The sequence below is a fragment of the Astyanax mexicanus genome, chromosome 13 (assembly GCF_023375975.1).
Source record: "Astyanax mexicanus isolate ESR-SI-001 chromosome 13, AstMex3_surface, whole genome shotgun sequence".
Classification (NCBI taxonomy): Eukaryota; Metazoa; Chordata; class Actinopteri; order Characiformes; family Acestrorhamphidae; genus Astyanax; species Astyanax mexicanus.
The window spans coordinates 31,160,170-31,185,896 of record NC_064420.1 but is presented as its reverse complement, the minus strand read 5'-3'; the positions used below and the strand labels follow the sequence as shown (position 1 = coordinate 31,185,896).

Below are 25,727 nucleotides of genomic sequence, written 5' to 3'. Positions count from 1 at the left end.
CTGTTTGTAACATCTTAAATAATAAGAGTAAACTGTGAGTTTCTACACCGGACAATGTCCATTTTTCAGCTCCACCAAGCATACAGGAGCACTTTGTAGATATATAGTCACAACCTACAGTGTTTGAGTGGATCAGTCGCAGCAGTGCTGCTGGAGTTTTTAAACTCTCATGTCTAACTGGTTGATGCACAGTTCTATCTGATTGTTTATTCGTTTCTGCAGTTTGCACTGATCATCATCTAGTCCTTCATCAGTGGTACAAAGATACTTGGATATTTCTCATTGGTGGACTATTCCCAGTCTAGCAGTGACACTAAGGTGTTTAAAAACTCCAGCAGCACTGCTGTACCACCAACATTTCCACATATATTGTCATACATCCCAAGTTTCTGCCAAAAAAAAAAAAAAAACTCGCCCACACACCAAAGGATAACAGAACTTTAATTTTGAAAATATATATACAGCACTGGAAAAAAAAATAGACCACTTCAGGTTCTGAATCAGATTATCAGATTTTGCTATTTATAAGTACATGTTTGAGTAAAATGAACATTGTTGTTTTATTCTATAAACTACAGACAACATTTCTCCCAAATTCCAAATAAAAATATTGTCATTTAGAGCATTTACTTGCAGGAAATGAGAAATGACTGAAATAATAAAAAAGTTGCAGAGTTTTCAGACCTCAAATAATGCAAAGAAAACAAGTTCATATTCATAAAGTTTTAAGAGTTCAGAAATGAATATTTGGTGGAATAACCCTGTGCATCTTGGCATGTTCTCCTCCACCAGTGTTACACACTGCTTTTGGATAAATTTATGCCACTCCTGGTGCAAAAATTCAAGCAGTTCAGTTTGGTTTGATGCTTTGTGATCACCCATCTTCCTCTTGATTATATTCCAGAGGTTTTCAATTAGGTAAAATCAAAGAACCTTATCATTTTTAAGTTGTCTCTTTATTTTTTCCAGAGCTGTATTATATAGTCTATTAGTAACAACCCTACCCTAGCTGTGTATTTGTGTACAGACTTCAGTATTAAAACACTAGGTGAATCCCAATATTAGGAACAAAAAATGGTATACTGATGTACAGTAAGTGCAGTTGGATTAGAAATGTATCATAAATTAGTGCATAAAAAGTTAGTTTATTCACTAACCTGCCAACTCCTCTCTGTTAAGATTATAATATATACAGTATCTTAGAGTATTAGTGTATAATATGCAACTTGAATGCAGCCACTCTCTCCTGGAACACAATAACTACTGTATACAGTGCTCCTGATGTTCCTGTACAGGGAACAGTGATTGGAGGCCTATTTGGAACACACTGTGAGACTCTCGCTTAAATTCCCAAACCAGAGAAGAGCTTTTCTTTATCACAGGCCCGCCAGACGCACTGCCTCATTCTTCTCCATGCACGGCACACTCATTAACCTATTAACTTTAGGGCCTTCCCCTCATCTACTCTGCACATGGCCTCCTCTTTCCAAGTCCTCCACACGGCACCCGGGCTGCCTATGCAGCCCCCCTCTTCTACTTCTTCTTCCTCCTCGACCTCTCACCATCATCTCCACGCTACAGGAGGCTCTGCTCAATCCCAACATGCCCTCCAGCTGTCTGCAAGGCACGGAAAGAAAGGAAAAGAAAGTTAGCGCAAAGGCAGGGCGAAATGTTGAGGGCTATAACGTACAAGAGGAATCACTGCTGAGGGAAAGAGAAAGATATTTATATATATATATATATATATATATATATATATATATATATATATATATATATATATATATATATATATATATATATATATGATACTTATGTCTTTAATAGTAGTAAAGACTTCTTCAAACATTTGCTTGTGTTATAGGACTCCAAAATCTTAAGGGTTTAGTTTATGCAAAACTGAATGGATATTTTTTGACTTTCCATTCCTCCAAAATAATTAATTGAAATAAATACCTTAAATACATCTGGATTAGATATTTACTCATTTAATGGTGTGATATGAAAAGCCTCTTATTTTCATGTTTTATAGTACTCCAAATTGTGTATGTATATATATATTGCTAAAAAATCCTCAAAACTGCTATATATATATATATATATATATATATATATATTTAGCAGTTTTAAGTAGTTTTTAGCAGTTATTAGTGATGTAAACATAGAGGCAATATTTTTTATTTTACATTTAAATATTCATTATTAAACGTTTTATTTTAACATTAAAACATAATTTAAATGTGATTAAAAAAAGCAAACTGTGACAATAATTACTTTATTTTGTCAAATGAATAAATAAATGTGTAAATTGTGTAAATAAAAAGTGTAAATATCCATCCAAGAATAAAAAATCATTTAAATGTGATTGATCACAGCTAACTGTGTGAATAATTAGTCATTTCTTAAATCAAATCACAGCCCTATTGTTTTAAAATCATTTTTCCAAAATAATTTTTGAGTAGTTCTTAGAAGTTTTTAGTGATGTAAACATGATGGCACTGAGTTGAGCTGAGTTCAGAAGGTAGATTACTTTTTATTTACTGCATATATTGAAATATATTAATACATATTGAAAAATATGTATTAAATCTTATAACTAACTCTCAGTCTTACACCTCCATCCTCTGCGACTTTCTCTGTTCTACCAAACATATTTGAATATATTTGAATATGCATAAAATCCTATTTATTTATGATTCAATCTATGTTTATCTGAAATCCTCCTATTTTTAATGGCCAGGTCTCCCTTGTAAGAGATATCGTCACTTGTTGGAAAGCAATGGATCCCCAGCTCTGATACAATCACTATCAGATGACTGTGCTGACTAATATCGCACTAGAGGAGTAATGAGGGGAGAAAGCGTTTCTCTCTCAGACTCTGGCTGCTGAAGGCAAGCAGCGTGACCCGTGCAGCGTGATTCAATCCGGCGGTCCTCAGATCATAGTAACAGCCCTTTAGTCCGCTGGACCCCTACACTGGAAGCCCCATGAACAGTGATATTTAGATAAAGTGAGTCAGAGTCTGCACTGCGGCCAAGGTGAAACTCCAGTCAGAGGAGTGTGAAGAGACATGCTGGAATAAACGTGACCTTCACATCAGATCAGGGTGTCGTTTCAGATTAGTGTCGCGTAAGCGGGCCGGGTTGACTCAGTGAGGTAGGAGTGGACGGATCTGAGTGACAGCAGTGCTGCGGCCGCAGTGTCTCGCAGATGGAGCTGCACCCAGTCATGCACTCTGACTTATGAAGACAATCAGGCCTAGAGCACGATGAGTGCCCTTTCATGTCTCTGTGTGCCTTAACCCCCCCCCCCCTCTCTCTTTTTCTTTCTCCTTTCTTCTTCTTCCTCTGTCTCGTTCGGTCACAGACACACACATACACACACACACACACACACACACTCAGAGGGACACCCTCCTTGTTCTTGTGTCATCTGGTTGAGTGGCACATTTTTGAAGAAGCCACAATAGAACATGAAGTACGAGGATTTTTAAGTATTATTCATATATTTATATGTTTTTTATTATGCTATTGTTTACTTAAAGGACTGCATCTCTTTAGACTGTCACATTATCATTATTACTTATACTGCTACTAAACAGAAATAATAACAGTACTAGTTGTAGTTTTAGTAGTAAAACAGAAACACTTCCAATAGAAGTAGTAGTTTTAGTAGAAATACTAACAGTGTTAGTAGTAGTTGTAGTAGTAGTAAAACTAAAATACTACCAGTAGTGGTGGTAGTGACAGTAGTAGTAGTAGTAAATACAGAAATAATAACTGTAGTAGTACTAGTAGTTCTAGTAGTTGCAGCAGTAAATACAGAAATACTAACAGAACTAGAGCTGGGCGATATGGAAAAAAATCTTATCACGATATAGTTTTCCATATCAGTCGATATCGATATGTATCACGATATAAATCAAATCACGTAAAAGACGGATTAAAAACAAATTAATCCACAGCAAAAATTTTCCACGGCAGAAAAAAAAACTTGGGCTATTAGCTCAATATTAAATATTTCGTTTGTTTAGAAATTATTTTATATTCTTAAACCATGTTAAATTATATTAGATTAGTAGGGCAGGCCCGAATAGCGTTTTTTGAGCTCAGAATATTCGGCACTGATTGGCAGCGAATATTCGTTTTTAAAAAGACGGATTAAAAACTGATTAAAGTAAAACAAAAAATGCAACTCACGGCCCCTTTAATTCACCAAAAACTTTTCCAGGACCCGGCCTGAAAAAAATATATTTCCCACCTTTTCCTCAGCTGGGTCGGGCTCAAGAAAATGATATGTGATGGGCTGTTTTTTTTTGTTTGTTTCAAGGATTCAAGGATTCAAGGAGATTTTATTGTCATTCGCATCTTATGTGGTACATGAGGTGGAACGAAATTGTGATCTCACGATCCAGTTTACAGTTTGTTTAAGCACTTAGGCTTTTGTACTGCTGCAGTGCAATATTTCGATTTAATATTTTGAAATTCGTTAGATTTTATTTCTTTTAGCATTTTGAACTTAGATAATTTGTTTTTTTTTTCCAATTTCACATTTATTTTTTCTGTTCGTTATGTTCTATCGGTTATTTACTTTGCGTTTTTTTGTAGTATTATTTTATTTTTTTTACTGCCTGCTGTTCAATATTTCGAATTTATATTATGAAATTCGTTAGATTATATTTCTTATTGCATTTTGAGCTCACTTTAGTTGGTTATTTTCCGAATTCATATCTATTTTTCTGTTATTATTAAATAGTTTATTAGCTTAGCTTGTCATTTTTTACATTACATTACATTACATTTGGCAGACGCTTTTGTCCAAAGCGACTTACAATAGTCAAGTACAATGTAAAATAAGTTTAAAGGTAAAACATCATTGGATAGGGATAAAAGGAGGTAAAAGGGGAATAAATTTTCACTGATTTTTAATGAATGTTGATTTATTAATTTAAAAGCTGTACCTAAGTATTTTAAGCCAGACAGACACTGTGTGATTTTTATTGAGTTCATCTGCACTTTTAAATGGTTTGTCCTGTAGGAAATACACGCGATTTATATGCTGACACTGTTGTCTGACTGAGGAGCTGCTTTCCGTCAAATGCAGCCTGTAGGCAGGAAAAAATCCAGCCAGAACCGACCATATCATGAGCCAGTTTTAAAGCCACTAATTTAGTAGAGCATTAAACTACAAATCTGAGATGTAGCTGCTGTACTTCTTAATCTCTGCCCCCAAAACGGTGCATTAACTTGCTTGACAGACGCGTCAAATGCCCCGAGAGCACGCGCGGCGCGCAGCGCACCGATTAATTCATGCGTTGAGCTTTAAACGCGCAGCTGAGCTGTAATTGGGGAAATATCACAAAAATCACAGTGTGATTTGTTATATTAAAAACAGACCATTTTCTTTCACCTATAACCTGACAGGGCCCAAGGAAAGCGGTGTTCTGGACCAGCCCGAGTTCATGCAGCGCCTGAGTCAGGCTGGCGTTCAAGCTCGGGTTCGGGTTCGCGTTCAGGCAGATAATCTAAATGATAAATGATTTTGTGTTTTTGCACTTGGGCCATAAGCTCAATATTAAAAAGTTCGTTTGTTTAGAAATTATTTTATATTCTTAAACCATGTTAAATTATATTAGATTAGAGGAAAGTAATTTAGACATCATTCTTAAGGTGTTTTTGTCCTGTTACCGCTCCGCAAAAAAACTCTTCTTTTAATCCCGCGCCCGCCACATACACATTTTTGCCGCACCTGCCCCGCGGTCCTAATATAAATTGAATTAATTACATTTAGTGCTTAAAATTTACTTAAAATGTATTTAAAACGCGCTGAACAGTCCGGCCGTTTAGTCCCACAGTCCAAACACTATCGTTGTTTGCGTGTGTTGGTCAATACTCCACTTTTCTTTAGGGTTTTTTGTTGCATGCATGAGAATAACTGCGTGATATTACAATTTTCTTAACTATTTATTAATTTGCTCCAGCGTCCTCTGGATTGGTTACACGTTTTGTGTTTTCGTTGGTCAGCTGACTTGGATCAGATCCAGCCCCAGTGGTACTTGGCTGAGCATGCAGTTCAGCGTGATCACGTGCTGCGCCCGTTTGCGGCGCTACTTAGACGGGAAATGGAAATGAATGTTTATCGAATTCTATTGCACAGGCTTATCATCGTCATCGAGGGAAAAATTATCGCGAAACAAATCGATATCGTTATATCGCCCAGCACTAAACAGAACTATATTTAGTTTTAGTAGTAAAACAGAAATTCTAGCAGCAGTAATAGTAGTTTTAGTAGTAAACAGAAATATGAACAGTGCTAGTAGTAGTTTTAGTAGTAAAACAGAAATACTTCCAATAGAAATAGTAGTTTTAGCAGTAAAACTAAAATACTACCACTTGTGGTGCTAGTGACAGTAGTAGTAGTAGTAGTAGTAGTAGAAGTTGCAGCAGTAAATACAGAAACAGAACTAGTTTTAGTTTTGTAAATTTTTAGTTTTAGTTTAGTAAAACCAGTAGTGGTGGAAGTGACAGTAGTAGTAAATACAGTAGCTGGTGCAGTTGTGGTTGCATTAGTAGTAGTGGTGGTAGTAGTATTAGTGGTAGCAGTAGTAACTGGCCCAGCAGTAGTAGTATTATGAGTAATAGAAGCAGTACTATTAGTAGGAGCAGCAGTAGTAGTAGTTGTAGTAGCCCTATTGACAAGTCAACAAGAATCACAAACAATAGCATGACACACACACACACACACACACACACACACTTTATCCTGTGTGCCAGTCTACATGATCATCATCTCCAGTCTCTCAGTGCCTGTTTTGGTGCCCCCTGACAGGCCGAGCCCATGCCAGTGATGCTAAAGGGCATCTAAACCCCCCACACTCCTCTTCCAGACCTCCCAGTTCCATTCTCCAGTCAGGACACTTCTTCAGTTTACTCTCTCACTCACTCACTCTTACTCTCACTCACTCCTCCCCTTTCTTTACCCCTCCCTCTCGCCCTCTGTGTGTGTGTGAGTGTGAGTGTGTGCTCCCAGCAGCAACAGCAGCGGGCAGACATGGGCCTGGCTGGGTGCTGAGTAAACACACACACACACACTCAAAAAAAAAAAAAAAAAAAAAAACTCCACTAGCTGCACTCGGCCTGCCGCCTCATCACAATGACAAAGAGCTGCCACACTTTTGGGTGGAGCCTGGGGCCACGGGAGGCTCCGGGCCCTTTGAGCAAATGGCATACTTAATAGGCTTTGTGGCGGAGAAGAAAAGAGGGAGAGGAGAGAGGGAAAGCAAGAGAGAGAGTGAGAAAGAGACAGAGAGAGAGAGAGGGAGAGAGAGAGAGAGAGAGAGAGAAAGGGGAGCCGGCCCAGCTGTCACTGTGCTAGATATCAGTCTGACACAGCAGCACTCTTCCGCTTTTTACACCCCTCCCTCTCCCCCTTTCTTTTTTCTCTCCCTTCGCTGAGGTTAGTTGTAGACATTAAAAAAAAGTGGAGTGTCTGGAGGGGGAAAATGCTGACACACAAAAGAGCTGAGACGGCACTATCTCTATCATAAACTGAAGCCAAACAACAATGAAGCGGCCGGCGTGCCGCACAACTATCACAACAGCTCACAGACGATTATGCGCATATAGTCAGGTTTACAAAATGCATTTACATAACATGCTATACGAAAATCTACAAGAAATGTATTTTATGGCAAATGGCAAAAATGTGTAATACACTACCAGTACATTGTATACACCATCATATTACACCATCAATTTTATTTAGGACTTTTTTTGTAATATATATATAATATATATAATATATATATATTTTTAATTGGGCTAGATTTTATTCCATCAATCATTATTTTTTTAAACAATATAATATATATTGTGTATTATTCTATTATATTGTAAAAACAAAACAAAGAAGAAGAGATAAAAATAAACAACAGAAAGGGGAGAATTAGAGATGAGCGAGAAAATAAAATATAATGATGAAAAAAGTAGAAACAAAAAAAACAAACAAAAAAAAAACATTGAATGATTTAACCCTTTCAGAACTGAACTATGTTCCAGTGATAAAAAAAAAAAATCTAAAAATGCTGTTTTATGTCTGTATGTCTGTTTTATGTTTTATGTCTGTTAATCTAATATATATAAAAAAATAATAATTAATGTTTAAATTAAATCCAATTAACTTAAATAATTGTTTTTCCTAACGTCCAACGCATTACAAGCTTGTGCTTAGGACTTTTCTTTTTTATATATATGATATTGACATTTTTACTTCTCAAACCATGCCAATAAACATGATTTAATATTTAATCATATCACAATAACATTAAAAACAATAAAAATTAGATCTTCCTTTGCTTTGTTGGATCGAATGCTACTATGCCCTGATGTCTGAGTTGCTGCTTTTGATGAATTAATTCTTATTTAAATGGTTTGGGCCGAAATTTTAAATTCATTATCACATTTTAGGATTTAAACACAACATAAACTATTTAAAGTGAAGGAAGATTACAAATCCATATGACAATAAATAACTGAAACCTATAATACTCTAGAAAAAGTAGAAAGAAATATAGTAAATAGTACAAAAAAAGTTTGTTTCTGACTTTTTTTTTAATTTAAATCAGTTCAGTTATGAATGGTCCAATAGAAATGAACCAAATGACTTTCAATAGAATTAAACTACCACATAAAAACTCCCAGATAGAGAAACATTATAATGTTATAAATATTTGTGGACACTCCTTCTAAGGAATGCATTTAGCTACTTAGTTAGCTTAGCTTGTTAGCTTAGTTTGTTTAGTCCCTGTAAATATATATATAAGGTGCACCAGATTTTAATGTGCACTATCAATGATCGTCTATTTTCTGGTCTGTTTTCATACATAAGGCACACATTGTTTCCCTTCTAATGGTAAACAAAATTGTAATTCTTGTGCTGGATGTTAATCTACACAGATTTCTCTTATGAAAACTTAATTTGGGCGAGTAAAGCGCTTAAATTTATTTACGTTAAGCTTAGAATTCCAATATTTTGTCTAAGGGTGAGTTTTCAGTAAAGCTTCTCCAGCACTAAGGCTGGGTGCAGCTGCATTAGCATTAGCCGCTAACCGCAGCACAAGCGGGGCGTAAATGGTGCCTGATAGCACCAGACTGAGGAACCCTGACCCTAGACTGAGTGTTCCGGAAACCCAGGACGCTATCAGTCTGATACTGATACACATCTTTGAACAACAAAAGAGCTAGCACTGCGATTAAAGGCTAATGCTAATGCTGCTGCACCCAGCCTTAGTGCTGGAGACTGAAAACCTTACGGAAAATTCACCCTAAGGTGCAATGGATTATAAGGAACACCATCGATTTTTGGAAAAATTAAAAGTATTTTAAGTGCGCCTTAAAGTCCTAAAAATACGGTATGTACTTATATTTAAAGCACTTAAAAGCAGTGGGATCCTACACTGTTCTAATACTTTAATCGTTTCGTGTCTGCCACCATTCACCCACTCCACAGCAGACAGACGATAAAAGCTTTAGAATAATGTGTTGTTTTTGTAAGGTGTAATACAGTGTGGGCGGAGGTGCTCTGAAATGTGTGTTGCTGTTTGTCTGATCTGTACGATTGTTCTGCGGAGCTGCTAAATCCTGTTAAATCAGCTTAGTAGCACATGTGCTGCAGTGCAGAAGGCCTAAAGAACAGGATACTTTATTGGACAGAAGGGCAAGGAAACTGAAGCGTGACAAAGTTGTGAAAAAGTTGTATTGTCTTTAAGTGGAGTAGCATTTACTTCATATTATGAGTAAAAAGTACCTATAATGAATAGCTAAGACAGAAAAAATAAGATACAGTTTATTTAACATTTCTCAGTATGTACATCCCACACACAGAGTGATCTATTTTAAGTGTTCATTTCTTTTATTGTTGATGATTATGGCGTACAGCCAGAAAAATAGAAAATCAGTGTCTCAGAAAATGTGAATATTATATAAGACCACTGTGGGCAGTGTGCCAAGTCCTGCTGGAAAATAAAATCCAAATCTCCATAAAAGTTGTCAGCAGAGGGAAGCATGAAGTGCTTTGGACTTGATATAACACAGTGGACCAACACCAGCAGATGACATGTCCCTCCAAACCATCACTGATCATCAGTAAATTTTACATTTCATTTGTAAGTCAAGGCACCAGGGTCTAAAGGAGGAGCGGAGAGACACACAGTCCAAGCTGCTTGAGGTCTAGAATGAAGTTTCTACAATAAGTGATGGTTTTTAAGTATCTATTTTATTTTTGAGATGCACTCGTATATACTTTTGAAAGTTCTTATTTTCCATTCATTTGTAACCATCTAACATTTTTTAATCATATAAATGATGTTGTTTTTATCTGCTCAAAGAGATCACTGTGATTCTTTTATTTTACATTTACAAGTTCATTATTAAAAGTTGAAATTTTGAAAAGAAAAAAAAATGCTATCAACAGCTTTAAAATGTATACAGCCTTTTAAATATAAACAGAGAGATGTAAGGTTACAAGTTACATGACCCAAACTTTAATTATAAATTGTATTAATACTATAAATCGTATTATTTTAACTTGGAAGAACAAAAACATGTATTTTTGGTTACTGTGGTTATGGACATATATTCTAAAAAAAAAAAAAAAGAGAAAAAAAAAAGAAATTTTAATGAAAGTAAGTTTTTGCTATTCATCTGAAAATAATTTAAACTTTAACAATTAAAGATATGCAAAGTTAGACACAGAATCCACAATTTAGTATCATTCAAAAAAAAAATGTAAAAGAGATATACTGTGTATATATATATATATATATATATATTTTTTTTTTTTTTTTTACCGATTTTAAGAAGTTGATTTAAAGGATCTGTCCAATGTAAATATTTTTCTCTTCTCGCAAAAAGGTGCTTCTTCTATGGCATCACTCACTTTTTAGAATTTTAAGAGGGTTAGTTACTCATTCACCCTAAGTTTTGACTTTTGGCTTATTATTATCAATATTAGAAATACTAAATAAAACAGAATTATTATTATGTCATCTGCAGGTCCACTTACAATATGTTACACATAGGATATAATTGATATTAAAGACAACAAATAAACTGATAAACAATACACAAATAAATCATTTGTTTTATTCATTTTAAACAGCAAGATAAGCAGTTATGAGAATTTGATTAGGCAACGTTGACATATGTATATATGGGACAAGTGTGTGACCTCATGTCCTTGATTCATGGAAAAAAGTGTGTGTGTGTGTGTATACTTGTGTTGTTGCCAGGGTAGCAGGCCTCAGCTGATTGTCGGGTTATGGGGGGCTGGAGGTTGTGTGTGTGAGGGGGGGTTATTTGGAAAGCATCTGTATGCAAATGTCATTATGGTATAGAGATGTTTGAAGAGGTCCTGGAGAAAGAGAGGGGGGGGGGGGGGGGGTGAAAGAACAGACGAAAGGATGAATGAACGGATGAAAGGGGGAAAAAAAAAAACACTTCAGTAAGGGAATGGCAGTTCACTGGCCATTTTCAATCTCACTCATTTCAAATGAAGAATTCCCAGAAATACCAGCAGCACAGTATCCATTAGCACTGGAAAGCCACAGCTCCACTAAAATCACTATATGTTATTGTAGGCAAGTGATTATCTTTTTGTTTGGACATCTCTTGAACTCCTTCAGGCATACAAAAAAATCTTCAACAAAAAACACAGGCCACATCAATTCATCAGTATTAGCAGGACCAGATATAATGTTATCCTGGAGGCACAATGTCTATATTTCCTTTCAGTCTAAATACACTGTGGTTAGTCTTAGTAATCAATTATTTTAGTTTTTTACTTACTAGAGATAAAACACCACCGTTTAGCTCTAGAAAATACATATAGCTCTGAAAAAAATAAAGAGACTCCAGTTTCTGAATCAGTTTCTCTGATTTAGTTATTTATAGGTTTATGTTTGAGTAAAATGAACATTGTTGTTTTATTCTATAAACTACGGACAACATTTCTCCCAAATTCCCAATAAAAATATTGTCATTTAGAGCATTTATTTGCAGAAAATGAGAAATGGATGAAATAACAAAAAATATGCAGAGCTTTCAGACCTCAAATAATGCAAAGAAAACAAGTTCATATTTATAAAAGAGTTCAGAAATCAATATTTGGTGGAATAACCCTGGTTTTAAATCACAGTTTTTATGCATCTTGGCATGTTCTCCTACACCAGTCTTACACACTGATTTTGGAGAACTTCATACCTTTACTTCTGGTGCAAAAATTCAAGCAGTTCAGCTTGGTTTGCTGGCTTGTGATCATCCATCTTCCTCTTGTTTATATTCCAGAGGTTTTTAATTTGGTAAAATCAAGGAAAAACATCATCATTTAGTGGTCTCTTATTTTTTTTCCAGAGCTGTATTTATGTAGTTTTCATTTGCATTCTATAGCATGTTATTAACATTTACAAACCACACAGCGTCACCTAATAAGCAGCTGTCGACAGGCTCCTCCAACAACCATGCAGAACCATGCAGAAACGATTTGTCTTTATATCACTTCATTTGTGTGCTAATTTGTAAACTGTCCCCAGAAAACTTCAACTTTAAATATTTTCATAAAACGTAAAGGTTCCCTATTTAAAGAAGACATATTATATCTCTTTTTATACAAGTTAGATTAGGTCTATGGGCTACACAAAACATTAATTAACGTTCATTAAGGACTTTCCAAAAAAGAGATCCCTGATCTATTCTTGCCAGTTTTGGTCTCTTTCAGAATGAGCCGTTTAAGGGCTCTGTCACTTTTATGCAAATTGTTTTGGGCAATGTTTACCACACATTAATGTGTTCGTTTGTGCTAAATGGCAAAAGATAAATAAGCTAGTTCACGATTAACTGCAGTAGAACCACATAACTCTCATCTACTGATTTGCCACCGACAATAGGTACAGATCCCTCCCTCAGACGAAGCACGGCGGTTGAGGGTCACAATGACATACCGGTATGTATGAAGGTTAATTGCATATACTGCTCTTATATAGCTAATTAGTTCATACAGGCCGTATACAGTCTTTCTGCAGTAGTGCATTAATCACAGCATACGATAAAAGCTACTCGTATCTGATTCATTTACAACCCATTTCTTACTACAGTAAAAAATAATACAACAAAAGGACCGAGTGAGCTTCAGTAAACATATTCAGATATAGACATACACACACAAACACACACACACACACACACACACACACATGAACATATTTTTGTATTCACACAAGGACGTTTGTGTGCTGAGGAATAAAGAAGGGCAATAAAGAAGGGCTTACACACATGACGACGCTTCAGTGATGTGAAAAGAAAAATCAGTATAGCCACTCCACCAAATTGCAGTGTTATTCAGAAGTTTCAGTTTAGTTCTCCAGCACTAGGGCTGGAGTAGCATTAGCATTATCCGCTAACCGCTATTTGCCCTTTCAGAGGTGAGTATTATCGGCCTGTAGCCTGCTGCTAACCCCGGCTAGCACTAATGGAGTAGCATTAGCATTACCAGCTAACCATGCTCGCTATTTTCCTATTCAGAGGTGAGTAGTATCAGCCTGTAGCCTGCTGCTAACCCCAGCTAGCGCTTTTGGAGTAGCATTAGCATTACCCGCTAACTGTGCTCGTTATTTCCCCATTCAGAGGTGAGTATTATTGGCCTGTAGCTTGCTGCTAACCCCGGCTAGCACTGTTGGAGTAGTATTAGTATTACCCGCTAACCATGCTCGCTATTTCCCTATTCAGAGGGAGTATTATCAGCCTGTAGCCTGCTGCTAACCCCGGCTAGCACAGTTGGAGTAGCATTAGCATTACCTGCTAACCGTGCTCGCTATTTCCCTATTCAGAGGGGAGTATTATCGGCCTGTAGCCTGCTGCTAACCCCAGCTAGCACTGTTGGAGTAGCATTAGCATTACCCGCTAACTGTGCTTGTTATTTTCCCATTCAGAGGTGAGTATTATCGGCCTGTAGCCTGCTCCTAAGCCCGGCTAGCACTGCTGGAGTGGTTAGCTGCTAATGCTAATGTTCCAGGCTAGTGCTGGGGAAATTTGGAAGTCTAGGCCTACTGTAAATAAATGTAAGTAACTGCTTTACTCACCCAAATAAACAGTTTTCAGGAGAGAAATCTGTGTGGATTAACTTCTAGTGCTTGTTTGACTTTAAAATAAAAGTCTTTTTTATTACAGTTTTGTTTACTTAGCTTAGCTTTACTTAAATTAGTTATCTAATCCCCCAACAACCACCACCCAGCGGTGAGACCTGCTGAATTTAATAGAAGTTCCTTATAATGTCTCTTAAAATGCACCTTAAAATCCTTAAAAAAAAAAAAAAAACTTAAAATGTATGAAAATAGACCAGAAAATATATGTTCATTGATAGTGCGACTTAAAATACAGTAATTAGGTAGGTTATGCTTGTTTTTCTTCTCTGAAATTTTCATTTTCATTCATAATGGAAGAAAGTGACATTGTCTTCCTTTTCTCTTTCTTTAATACCTACAGTCTGAACTATTTTCCTTTCATATCCCATGATTTACTCACTGTCATTGTTGATATTCACTTTCTTATATTTCATACCATTTTTCTTTTACAATTTCACATGAATACCTAATTTCAGCAGGAACCTGCAATTTGTATAAACCTCACATACTTTTTGAAAACAAAGCGTCCCCATGAAAACGACACGCGCGCACGCGTACACGAGCGGTTCCAGGAAAGCGTGTTTTTCACACTGAGCCGACAATACGAGAACACGCTGTCAGAATGCGCGCGAGCTTTTGTTGTCTTTGTAGTATACACCCACCACTGCGTGAATAGAAATAACACTGTAGGCTGGTGCAAATCCCTTTTTCCCCTTAAGCTATCACATGAACAAAGCAGTGTTTGGAAATTTAATGGTTTGTATTTTACTCCGTAGAACATGCAAGAGAAAATGGATACTGTTGAAGTGCAGCAGAGATCTTTGTTCAAATGGCTTAAACATTTTCTTTAACTACTTCAACTACACCTCTATTTCTATAACTAAAAAAAAACCCACAAAAACACTTTCACAGGCAAATGTCTTCATCCCACTGTTAAAAAAATCTGTGCTTTATAATAGACAGCTCTGGAAAAAAAAAAAAAAAAAGAGATCACTTAAAGATTATGTTTTCCTTGATTTTACCAAAATTGAAAACCTCTGGAATATAATCAAGAGGAGGATGGATGATTACAGCCATCAAACCAAGCTGAACTGCTTGAATTTTTGCACCAGGAGTAAAGGCATAAAGTTATCCAAAAGCAGTGTGTAAGACTGGTGGAGGAGAACATGCCAAGATGCATGAAAACTGTGATTAAAAACCAGGGTTATTCCAACAGATATTGATTTCAGAACTCTTAAACTTTATAAATATGAACTTGCTTTATTTGCATTATTTAAGAACTGAAAGCTCTGCATCTTTTTTGCTATTTCTGTCATTTTAAATGCTCTAAATGAAAATATTTTCTATTTGGAATTTGGGAGAAATGTTGTCCATAGTTTATAAAATAAAACATCAATGTTCATTTTAATTAAATATTGTGGCGGCTCTGGGTTGTGTGTGTGTGGCTGCCTGCAGGCATGTTTCTGTTCTCCTGTGTGCGAGGATGACAGGGGTGGGGCATCTCCCTTGGGAGGGGTTATGCAGAGAGGGTGGGCACCACTCTGGATCTGCCATCTGGGAGACACACAGCTGGGTTGGTGGCCTTTGGGTTATTTGAGCTCTGTGGGTTGATGGTTTTAGCTCTCCTAGTCTTGTTGAAGACTGTAAGTGAGTGCCAAGCCTGTTGAATAAAAGAGCTTATGAGCGTTCATCATGAGTCTCACGGGTCTTCCTTCCTCTTCCACGCCACAATATATCCCTATAAATAGTAAAATCAGAGAAACTGATTCATAATAAGACGGCAGTGTGGGCAGTGTGCCAAATCCTGCTGGAAAATGAAATCTGCATCTCCATAAAAGTTGTCAGCAGAGGGAAACATGAAGTGCGGTAAGATTTCATGGGAAAACACTGCACTGACTTTAGACTTGATATAATACAGTGGATCAACACCAGCAGATGACATGTCTCTCCAAACTATCACTGACCATCTTTTTGCATTTTTTGCATTTTAATTGGAATTCAAAGGAGCAGAGTCTGGAGGAAGAGTGGAGAGGCACACTGCTTGAGGTGCTTGAGGTCTAGTGTGAAGTTTCCACAATCAGTGAGAGCCAAGTCTCTCTTGGGATGTTCTTCTCCAGCAGTCTTACACACTGCTTTTGGATGACTTTATGCCTGCACTCCTGGTGCAAAAATTCAAGCAGTTCAGCTTGGTTTGATGGCTTGTGATCATCCATCTTCCTCTTGATTATATTCCAGAGGTTTTCAATGAGGTAAAATCAACGAAACTCATCATTTTTAAGTGCTCTCTTATTTTTTTCCAGAGCTGTATATTAACAAATGAAGAAATAAAATAAAGTTGAACATATTGCTTCATACAGTAAGTAAATGTAAATGTAAGAAACTATTTTAACTGCATTTTCCAAACTGTCTCAACCTTTTCTGATTTGGGCTTGTAATTTCCTTTCAAACAAAAGCACTGTGATTCTCGCTCCCCTGTATTCTTAGTACAGAAAAAGGAAGACCAGGTGGTGAAGGATTATAGTAATTTAAAATACTACTTATCATGGACGACAATTTTGAAGCAATTTTCTGTATTTAGAAAAGAACCAATAAACCCAGTCTGAGCTCAATTCTAATGGAGAGCAATGGGCACCTGCCTCTGCACCTGCCCCCTAGCTTTGAGTCAACAAGTTTCCTATTCACTGGAAAATTGTCAACACTATTGTCCGTTGTAAGTGAATATGTGTAACTGACTGTCCGAAAGAGTTTACTTTACTTACAATTAATCTCCATGAACTGTTTGCTATTACAGACTTAGATTCCTCACTTTTATGAATGTATATGCAAATTTGCACTTCTTTACATGCAGAGGCGGGTAGAGTAGCCAAAATCAGAACTCAAGTTAAAGTACTGTTACTTTAAAAATAATATCTCATACTAAATCGAGTAGAAGTGACAATTTCAATTTTCATTTGGATTAATACTAGGGGTGGGCGATATGGCTCTAAAATAATATCACGATATTTCAGGGTATTTTTGCGATAACAATATACTTGGCAATATAGGAAAACATAATGTGGCAAAATAAATAATACAGCATAAAATAATATAATGCAGCAAATAATATTCCAGAATATTTAGTGCATGCATATAAACTGCAAACTAAAACAATTATACAATAAATACACTTAAAGCTTCACAGTGAATAATAGACTACTTTTAAGACAGAACAGCCCTATTATCACGATATGGATTTTTAATATCATGATATTTCTGTGTTACAATATATTGTATACGATATAATATTGCCCACCCCTAATTATTACTAAAATAAAAGAAAGAATGTGTTCAGCAAAACACTACTCAAGTATTGAGTTGCTTTCTCAATCCCATTAAAAAGTTTAAATAATAAAATAGAAAATATAAAAAAAGAGAGAAAAAAAAAAACAAGCTAACTTAAGAAAGTACTGGCATACTTAGTTACAGTAGCAAACATTGCCACCCGCTAAAATACATGGTCAGATCAAATATTTGTTAAAACAACTTTTAACAATGCCATTATACCTGCCACTGCTTACCTGGCAACCAATTGTTTATACAACATGTTTTCTCAGCTCTTGAATGCTGTTAATGATGCGGTATCGAATGTTGAAAGTAAATTCTGTAGCGGCAAAAGAAATCGCGTAAGATGCTTGTTACATTTGATTTGTGAAGGAAGCTATCATACACAATTTGTTTAAAAAGTTACTTAAGTAAATGGAACAGAGTAAACGTAAGGCATTAATTCACTGGTTCAAATCCTGGTCATGCAGCTTGCCATCAACTGCCAGAGCCCTGAGAGAGCACAACTGTCCTTTCTCTCTCTGGGTGGGTAGATGGTGCTCTTTTCCCTCTTCACTTCTAGGGTGATGTCAATCAGCACACGTCGTCTGTGAGCTGATGTATCAGAACTGAGTAGCTGCGCTTTCCTCCGAGCCACGCTGTGATGCTACTCAGCAATGCTGCATCAGCAGCAGTTGGAAAAAAGGCGGTGGCTCACTTCACAGATATTGAAGGAGGCATGTGCTAGTAGTGTTCACACTCCTTGTGTTGTGGCATCACTAGTGATGGGGATATACAACTTACTAGCAGCTGAAAGGGTGGGACTACTCAGCCTAACTAAATTGGGGAAAAAATGGGAGAAAATCTGAAATAAATATAAATAAAAATGGTAAGGCATTACTACCCACCTCTGTTTATAAGTAATTACTAGATGAAAATCCTTAAGTGACTTTTCAACACAGAATGCAATCAAATCCTCACAGCAATGCTTTAAAACATAGCAGAAAGGTTTCCTCGACAGCAGAGACAGTAGCTCTGAATGAATATAATATAGATGTCAGTTTATATGTAATATGTTGTGACAGTTCTAGTAAATTGACAAAATGTTCTATTTGATTAAGATTTTAAGATTTAGAGAGAGAAAGAGGGAGAGTGTGTGAGAGAGAGAGATAGAGAGATAGAAAGAGAAAGAGAGAGGGAGGTTCTGAAGGCAGCATGATTTTATGTCCTACTCATACTCCATGTGGCCAGTGGCAGAGCCTGATGGATAATTAAAACAGTCACAACACAGATGGGGGCAGTGTCACCAGGCTTTTGGCATATGCGTGCACACATGTGCCTGCACACACACACACACACACACACAAAATATGAATTGTTTTTTATACAATGTTAAAATGTAGTGAGGCTGAACACCAGCCGGCATGCTCATTGATGGGACATTCTATTTCTTAAATTGTATGGGCATTAAAACATGTCTCAATCCACAGTGTGACATAGTTTGTGTGTCATAAAATTGTCCATTCAAACAGACCAGTGATTCTGGCAGAAATCACATTTACATTCCACGGAAGACTACAAGTGCATCTCAAAAAATTGGAAAGAACTTAATTGAAAAGTTATTTTTTATTTAAGTAATTCTGTACAAAATGTGAAACTTAATAGTACACAGAGTAATCTGTTTTAAGCGTCTATTTCTTTTATTGTTGATGATTATGGTTTACAGCCAATAAAAACCCAAAAATCATTGTCTCAGAAAATTAGAATATTATATAAGATTAATTGATACTTTGAGCAGTGTGGACAGTGTGCCAAGTCCTGCTGGAAAATGAAATCTGCATCTCCAGAAAAGCAGAAAGTGCTGCAAGATTTTCTGGGAAAACACTGCACTGACTTTAGACTTGATATAACACAGTGGACCAACACCAGCAGCTTAAAATAGATCACTCTGTGTTTAATACATCTACATAATATATGAGTTTCACATTTTGAACTGAATTACTAACATAAACTAACTTTTCAATGATGTTCAGATTTTGTAGATGCACTTGTATATCCTGCAGGTCAGTGCAGCCTTCTTTAGCTTCTATGGGACATGGGAAAAGACCAAGGTTATGATAATATTAGTTCCTATCCCATGACTTTTGGCATGTGAGTGTAGTTACGCTTCAGCTTTTTGTAAGAATTTAAAACCTGTTTATAGGCTTACAGTTCAGTGCTGCACTCTTGGATCTACGTGGCTGCCAGAATTCAGAAAAAAAACACACAATGGAAGAAACCCTACAACTGAACCCTGTGGGACTCCACAAAATGTTCTGAACAGTTTCTAAATGATTCACAAAGGTTTATGCCTTCAAACTAATAAATTAGAACGGTATAATGTATAAATGTCATTCATATACAACACTATGCTGTGCAAAAGTCTTAGACCCCCCCCCCTTCATTTCATTCATTTCGAGTCAAAACTATCAGCACTGCAAAAAGAACACCTGCAGCTTCTCTGTGCGTTTGATTTGTAAATGTTCTTTTCTTATCTGTTTTTTTTTCCTTTTCTTCCTAACACACACACACAACGCCACACACACACACACAAAGCCACACACACACACAGAGCCAACACTACACCAGACATCAAAGCCTCCTGAAAAGTGTGCATCAGGGAGGCTCTATGACAGTAGTGCTCTATTACCCATTTAGTACGAGTCAGGTCTTTTCAGCTATTCCCCCGGCTCTTCATACGCTGCCCTCTCCTGTGGCCTTAAAAAACGCAGTCCGCTCTTATTCTCCTCTCAATGAGGCCCTTTACACAGACACACAGTCACTGCCAGCACCGGCGACTGTCTTATCACGCTCTCCCCTCGCTCTACAGCTTTGCTCCAGGTTAAGGAGGGAGCCAGAGAGCCAGAGATCCAGAGGGAGAGAGAGAAAGAGAGAGAGAGAGAGATGAATAATTCATTGAGGCCCATAATGAAGCGTGGTCCACTCTTTAAAGTGTTTGGTATGTAATGGAGTTTCAGACACAGAGCTATCATTTTCTCTTAATGGCGCTTTCTGGGCCGCTCGCTGTGACCCTCTCCATACACACGCGTACACACACACACACACACTTACACACACAAATGTCCATGCGCACACACACACACGCACAACACACACACACAAGCTCACCAGCGAGCGAAGGCGATTACTGACAGCTGCAGGAGTTTCAGAGCGGCCAAAGTGGCCAATTTTCTCGAAGCCATTTAAACAACAAACACAGCAGACTGTTAAAAAAGGAGAGCGGAGAGGGGGGCGAGCGAGAACGTGAAAAAAAAGAGGAGGAGAGAAAGAGAGAGAGAGAGAGAGAGATTACTTGCTTTGCTCTAGCAATTCTAACACATTTTATGCATGCATATTCGTGTGTGTGTGTGTGTGTTTGAGGTGTGTGTCTGTGTGTGTGTTTGAGGTGTTGGTCACAAGCACTGGTTTATAGGCAGGTCTTCAAAACACATCCAGTGCCAACACAATAAAAAGCAGCCATGCTTTTCATGCTAACACACTTTATTTACAGCACTTTTTACATACTGCATACTGTATCGACATATTACATAAATTGCGCAAGTAGCGCAGATATGCTGCATTCATCCAGTTTCCCTGGATGACATCACACAATGACATCATCGTATTCAAGTTGACTGTGTTTCATTAAAGGAGAACTCCAGTGTAAAATGGACTTTTGGTGTAGTGTAGTAAAACATAATAAAAGTACTAGCACACCTCCGTTCTCCCACAGCGTTCAGAGATCCAGAAATTTTAACAGTTGATAACCGTTCCACCGTTATCCAGGCTCAAAGTAGCTCCACACCTTCTTGCTAGAATCTGGAGAGCCCTGACATTAAAAACGAGGCATTACCAACTTAAAAAGTGCACAAGAAACTTATTAAAAACAGCGTTTACATCCTATAAGGTGAGCTTCAGCTCCGAGCGCTGCTATTACTACTGGCGTTGGCTGCTAGGCTATGCAGAGTCTACGTAGACTACTCTCCAGATTCTAGCAAGGAGGTTAGGGCTGTGCTGTCTGTGTTTATCAAACTAGTACATTTACAACTGTTTTAAGATGTTTTCCAGTGATGTTTTCGCCTGTACCTTATTTAAAGTAACCTAACCGACTGAATCAACCATTAGCGGGTTAGCCAAATCACTGGTTAAGCTAATCCCTCTTTAGCTGGGCTTACTGGCCTTACATGCGGCCGCTCCCGCTAAACTAATACCCCCTACCCCACCGCTGGTCAGGCAGTCGCTCAGTGTAACAGGTTTAATTGTTAGACGGAAAAACTTTGTGATTTGTATTTTTTTTCTGTATATAACATTTATTTTGTTTATTCATTTCATGAATAAATATTCTAATAAAAATAATAATTTAATGTGTAAATATCGGAATTATGATCACATTCTCTATTAAGCGCTGTTACTTATTCAGATTATTTTGTCCCCAGGGATGAACGTGATTACCGGCCGAGGAAGAGGCTCTTGTAAAGGGGGGGCTGTTTTTTCCTTAGAATTTAATTAAGTTTTCTCTCTTTACATTATTCATTTTGCTTGTTTTGTCTTTATTATCACTGTGCTTATATTATATTATTATAATATGTGTTATATTATCACATCTGAACTAGTGGGTTTGGAAAATTTCACATGTTTATTTGTAATTAAATAAGAAATGTATGAAGTATGTTATATTTTTGTTTTATGTAACTAAAATGTCAGTATATATGTTCATAAAGCGCTGTTAAAAAACGATGGCTTCCAAAGCCTCATTAATGTTCTGAATCATATTTTACCCACATGTAAACATTTGAGAGAAGTGGCCATTCCTAACCTGTAAAGAGATGTGAAGCATGGTGAAATTAACTAAGCTACATTAAATGATATTAAAAGAAGGTTGTAACTGTTGTGTTAGGTCTATATAATATAAACACTAATATTTTAATAATGGAAGTTTGATTGTTCCTTGTATAATTATAACATATCGTATTTCAACAACAGTTTTTTATTGTAACTGAAATTTACCTAAATTAATCGATTTTGAACAGAATCGGGACCTTGTGAATCGGAATCAAATCGAACTGGGAAATCATTGATGAAGCCCACCCCTAAAGGAGGTGTAGAGCTACTTTGAGCCTGGAAAAAAGCGGGGCAAATTATGCTCCGTGTCACCCAGTCTGGAGGGTGTTTGGACAAACTGTTAAAATTTCTGGATCTCGAAACACTGGGAGAATGCAGGTTGGCTATTCTTCAAAGGTAAGTACTTTTCATCATGTTTTACTACAACAAAAGTCCATTTTACCGGAGTTCTCCTTTGAGCTGTTAAGCATTCAGATATCAGCTAGCATTGTTAGCATTAGATAACAATGCATTAAACACTATTTCGCACATCCAATCATCATGAAAACATGTTCATAGATTGAACCTATCAAATACAAAGTTGAGTTTGTTCACAAAGTGAGAAACATTGTGAACAATTTTAGATTATTAATTGATTAATTGAGGAACCATCAGTCTGACAGAAACAAATATTTAACTGCTGATAATCAGGAGAAAGAAGTTTAATTAGCGATTAAGAAAACAAATTGCGGGCGCCGAGTGGTCCAGCGCTCTCTCTCCACATCACTAACGGGTGATTTCCACAGCACAGGGCGTCTGTGAGCTGATGTATCGGACCCGAGTCGCTGCGCTTTCCTCCGAGCGCGCTGTGATGCTGCTCGGCAATGCTGCATCAGCAGTAGTTCGAAAAGAAGCGGTGGCTGACTTGACATGTATCAGAGGAGGCGTGTGCTAGTCTTCACCCTCCTGGTGTGTTGGGGCATTACTGGTGAAAGGGGGAGTCTTAATGAGTGGGTTGGGTAATTGGCCGTGTAAATTGGGGAGAAAATGGAAAAAAAATATAAATAAAATTATAAAAAAGAAAAGAAATTGCTTTCTCCGTAACAAATTCAAGTCAGTCTGACTAAAATCCCACTTACAAGCATTTAGATGAGCATGAGTAAAATTGAGGTACTGCTGTTGAAAGGACAGAAGGAGGACATTACAGTTTTCACTCTGGTTGTGAATCGGAAGCCCAGTCGCTAAGCTAACCTTAGCTTAGCTAGCTCGAATAACTAGGCTCAGATATGTCAGCTAACAGGCTTAACACCACAGCAAAGACTGTGTTCCAGCTAACTGAGATTCAATTGACTTCTGTTTAGAAGTCCTACACTTAGGGCCTTAGCCTAATCTTGGTAGTTTAAACTACCTTCACTTTTTTAAATATTAAAAGTATTCATATGAGACAGATATTGCTATTTTAAGGAGATACTAAACAACTCAAAAGATCTGTCTACAGCTGATATCTGAGTAACTACCAACAGAATGTAAATATCTGTGTGAATTTGAATTGGCAATACAGTGCTTTTTACAATACACTCTAAAAAACAGAGGTACGATATGAGTACTTTTTCGTAATCAAAGGTACACTCTTTATAATTGTACCCTCAAAGCTACAATATTGGTCTTTACAGGGTCAGATTTGTTCCCTATGAAGTACAAAGTAATTCCTAACAGCAATAAGTACAGATTTGTACCATTTAACCAGCCAAAAGGTACATTCAGTATTCTGTATTACTGTACTGATAAACAATCTATATTTTAATTTTGTACCCTAATATAAAGCACAGCCCCAGCGACAAGCTTTGTACTCTTTTAAGTACAGATCTGTACTTTTTTGTCTTAGTGTGTACAAAGGTTATGAGCAAATATATTGTGATTATTTATGAATAAATACAGTTTAGAATAAAATAGCACAGTATAAAACCACACTATATAAGTTTATTGTTTGTGCAATCAGAACAGTGGGATCTAACAGCAGAGAACAACAGTACCATCAAGTGGTGGGACTTAAACACAACACAAAATGAACCACTGTCTGACATGATTTTAACATTAAATAAAAAAAATATATAAAAATGAATAGTGTTTTTGAAAATCGATATCGAATTGCAAAACAAAATATTGCTATACAAATTATAAATTAATTTTAAATATTTGGAATATTTCAAATCATCATTTCATGATTTTAAAAATACTGAACACAGACCTTCTGGGACCATCTATAAAGCCACTCTAAAGGTAACTTACATAAAATTAATTTCTCATTTCGGTGGTTGATATGAACATTACCTGATGTCTCTATGAGGTATTTTGTGGTGCACTGCTATCAGCTATAATGCTGATTAGATATTTATAATAAATGAATGAGTGAGTCAGTAAGTGCTAGGGGTGTCACGATCTCGATATTTTATCGAAATCGAATCGAAATGAGGTCATGGTCTCGAGTATCGAAGTCAAAAGGAGGATCGACGATCCCTCCCGCGCGCGCTACGCAAATAGCGCAGCGCGCTACGCAAATGGCGCGGCACCAACACAGTGCATCCTATTCATTTAAATAGAGAGAGCCACTGCATGAGCGCAGCCCCGCCCTCAGTTCTGCTGTGTGAGAGACAGCTGCCTTTCAACCACGGAGGAGAAACTGAAAACGGATTTATAGAAATATAGACAGGGCTCTCAAGTTTTGAGTGTCGGCGGGAGTGTGATCACTGTTTTTTATCTGTCCAACGGGGGAGGGGGGGCGGGGGTTGGGCGCGCAGGTTTTGTATCTGTATCTAACGGAGGGGTGGGTGCGCGCAGGTGAGAGCGTGTGAACTCGCTGAAATGCGTGTGTCAGTGTGACTTGAGAACACTGACTATAGATCACAGTGAGGTGGATTAAAAATCTTAAACTTATAATTGACTACACCTGTTGCTTTCCATTGAATTAAAAAAACATCTTTCTCTCAGATAAAGTAAACACAAGCGTGTTTCTGACTAAAATAAACGCTTTTTAGGAGAGATATAAGTTGTGTGTAAATATTTATAAGACAATACCTGACAAAATCTGTTTTAATGACGTTAATAAACATCACTGTGACAGCGCTAGTCACAGTTTCACCACATCACTTATCTAACCAGCCTGTACTGATTTCTGCCCCCCAATAATGCTTTCAATAACCTCTAATAGCCTTTAATAGTCTTCAGTAGCCTTTAAAAGACTTACCTGGCGGCCGTGGTGTGTCCACTAAACTCTGTAGTTATAAACATCCTGAGGTTAGCAGCGCGCTAACTGACCTGTTTATAATGTAATCCGAGCAGTGACTCCGTGTCGGCTGTTCTAACCTGCTGCTGTTAGCTGCTTGGGCTGAAAGAT

The 25,727-nt window shown here is 37.1% G+C and overlaps 1 long non-coding RNA gene across 1 annotated transcript in view; it reads right to left on the bottom strand.

Annotated features, from left to right (window-relative positions):
* Positions 1 to 394: 394 nt before the first annotated feature.
* LOC111194111 (uncharacterized) overlaps positions 395 to 25,727 on the bottom strand; it is a 113,877-nt gene continuing 88,544 nt past the window's right edge. Inside the window, exon 3 of the long non-coding RNA XR_002650915.2 lies at positions 395 to 1,617. This is a non-coding gene — a long non-coding RNA (uncharacterized LOC111194111). The remainder of the gene's footprint in view (positions 1,618 to 25,727) is intronic.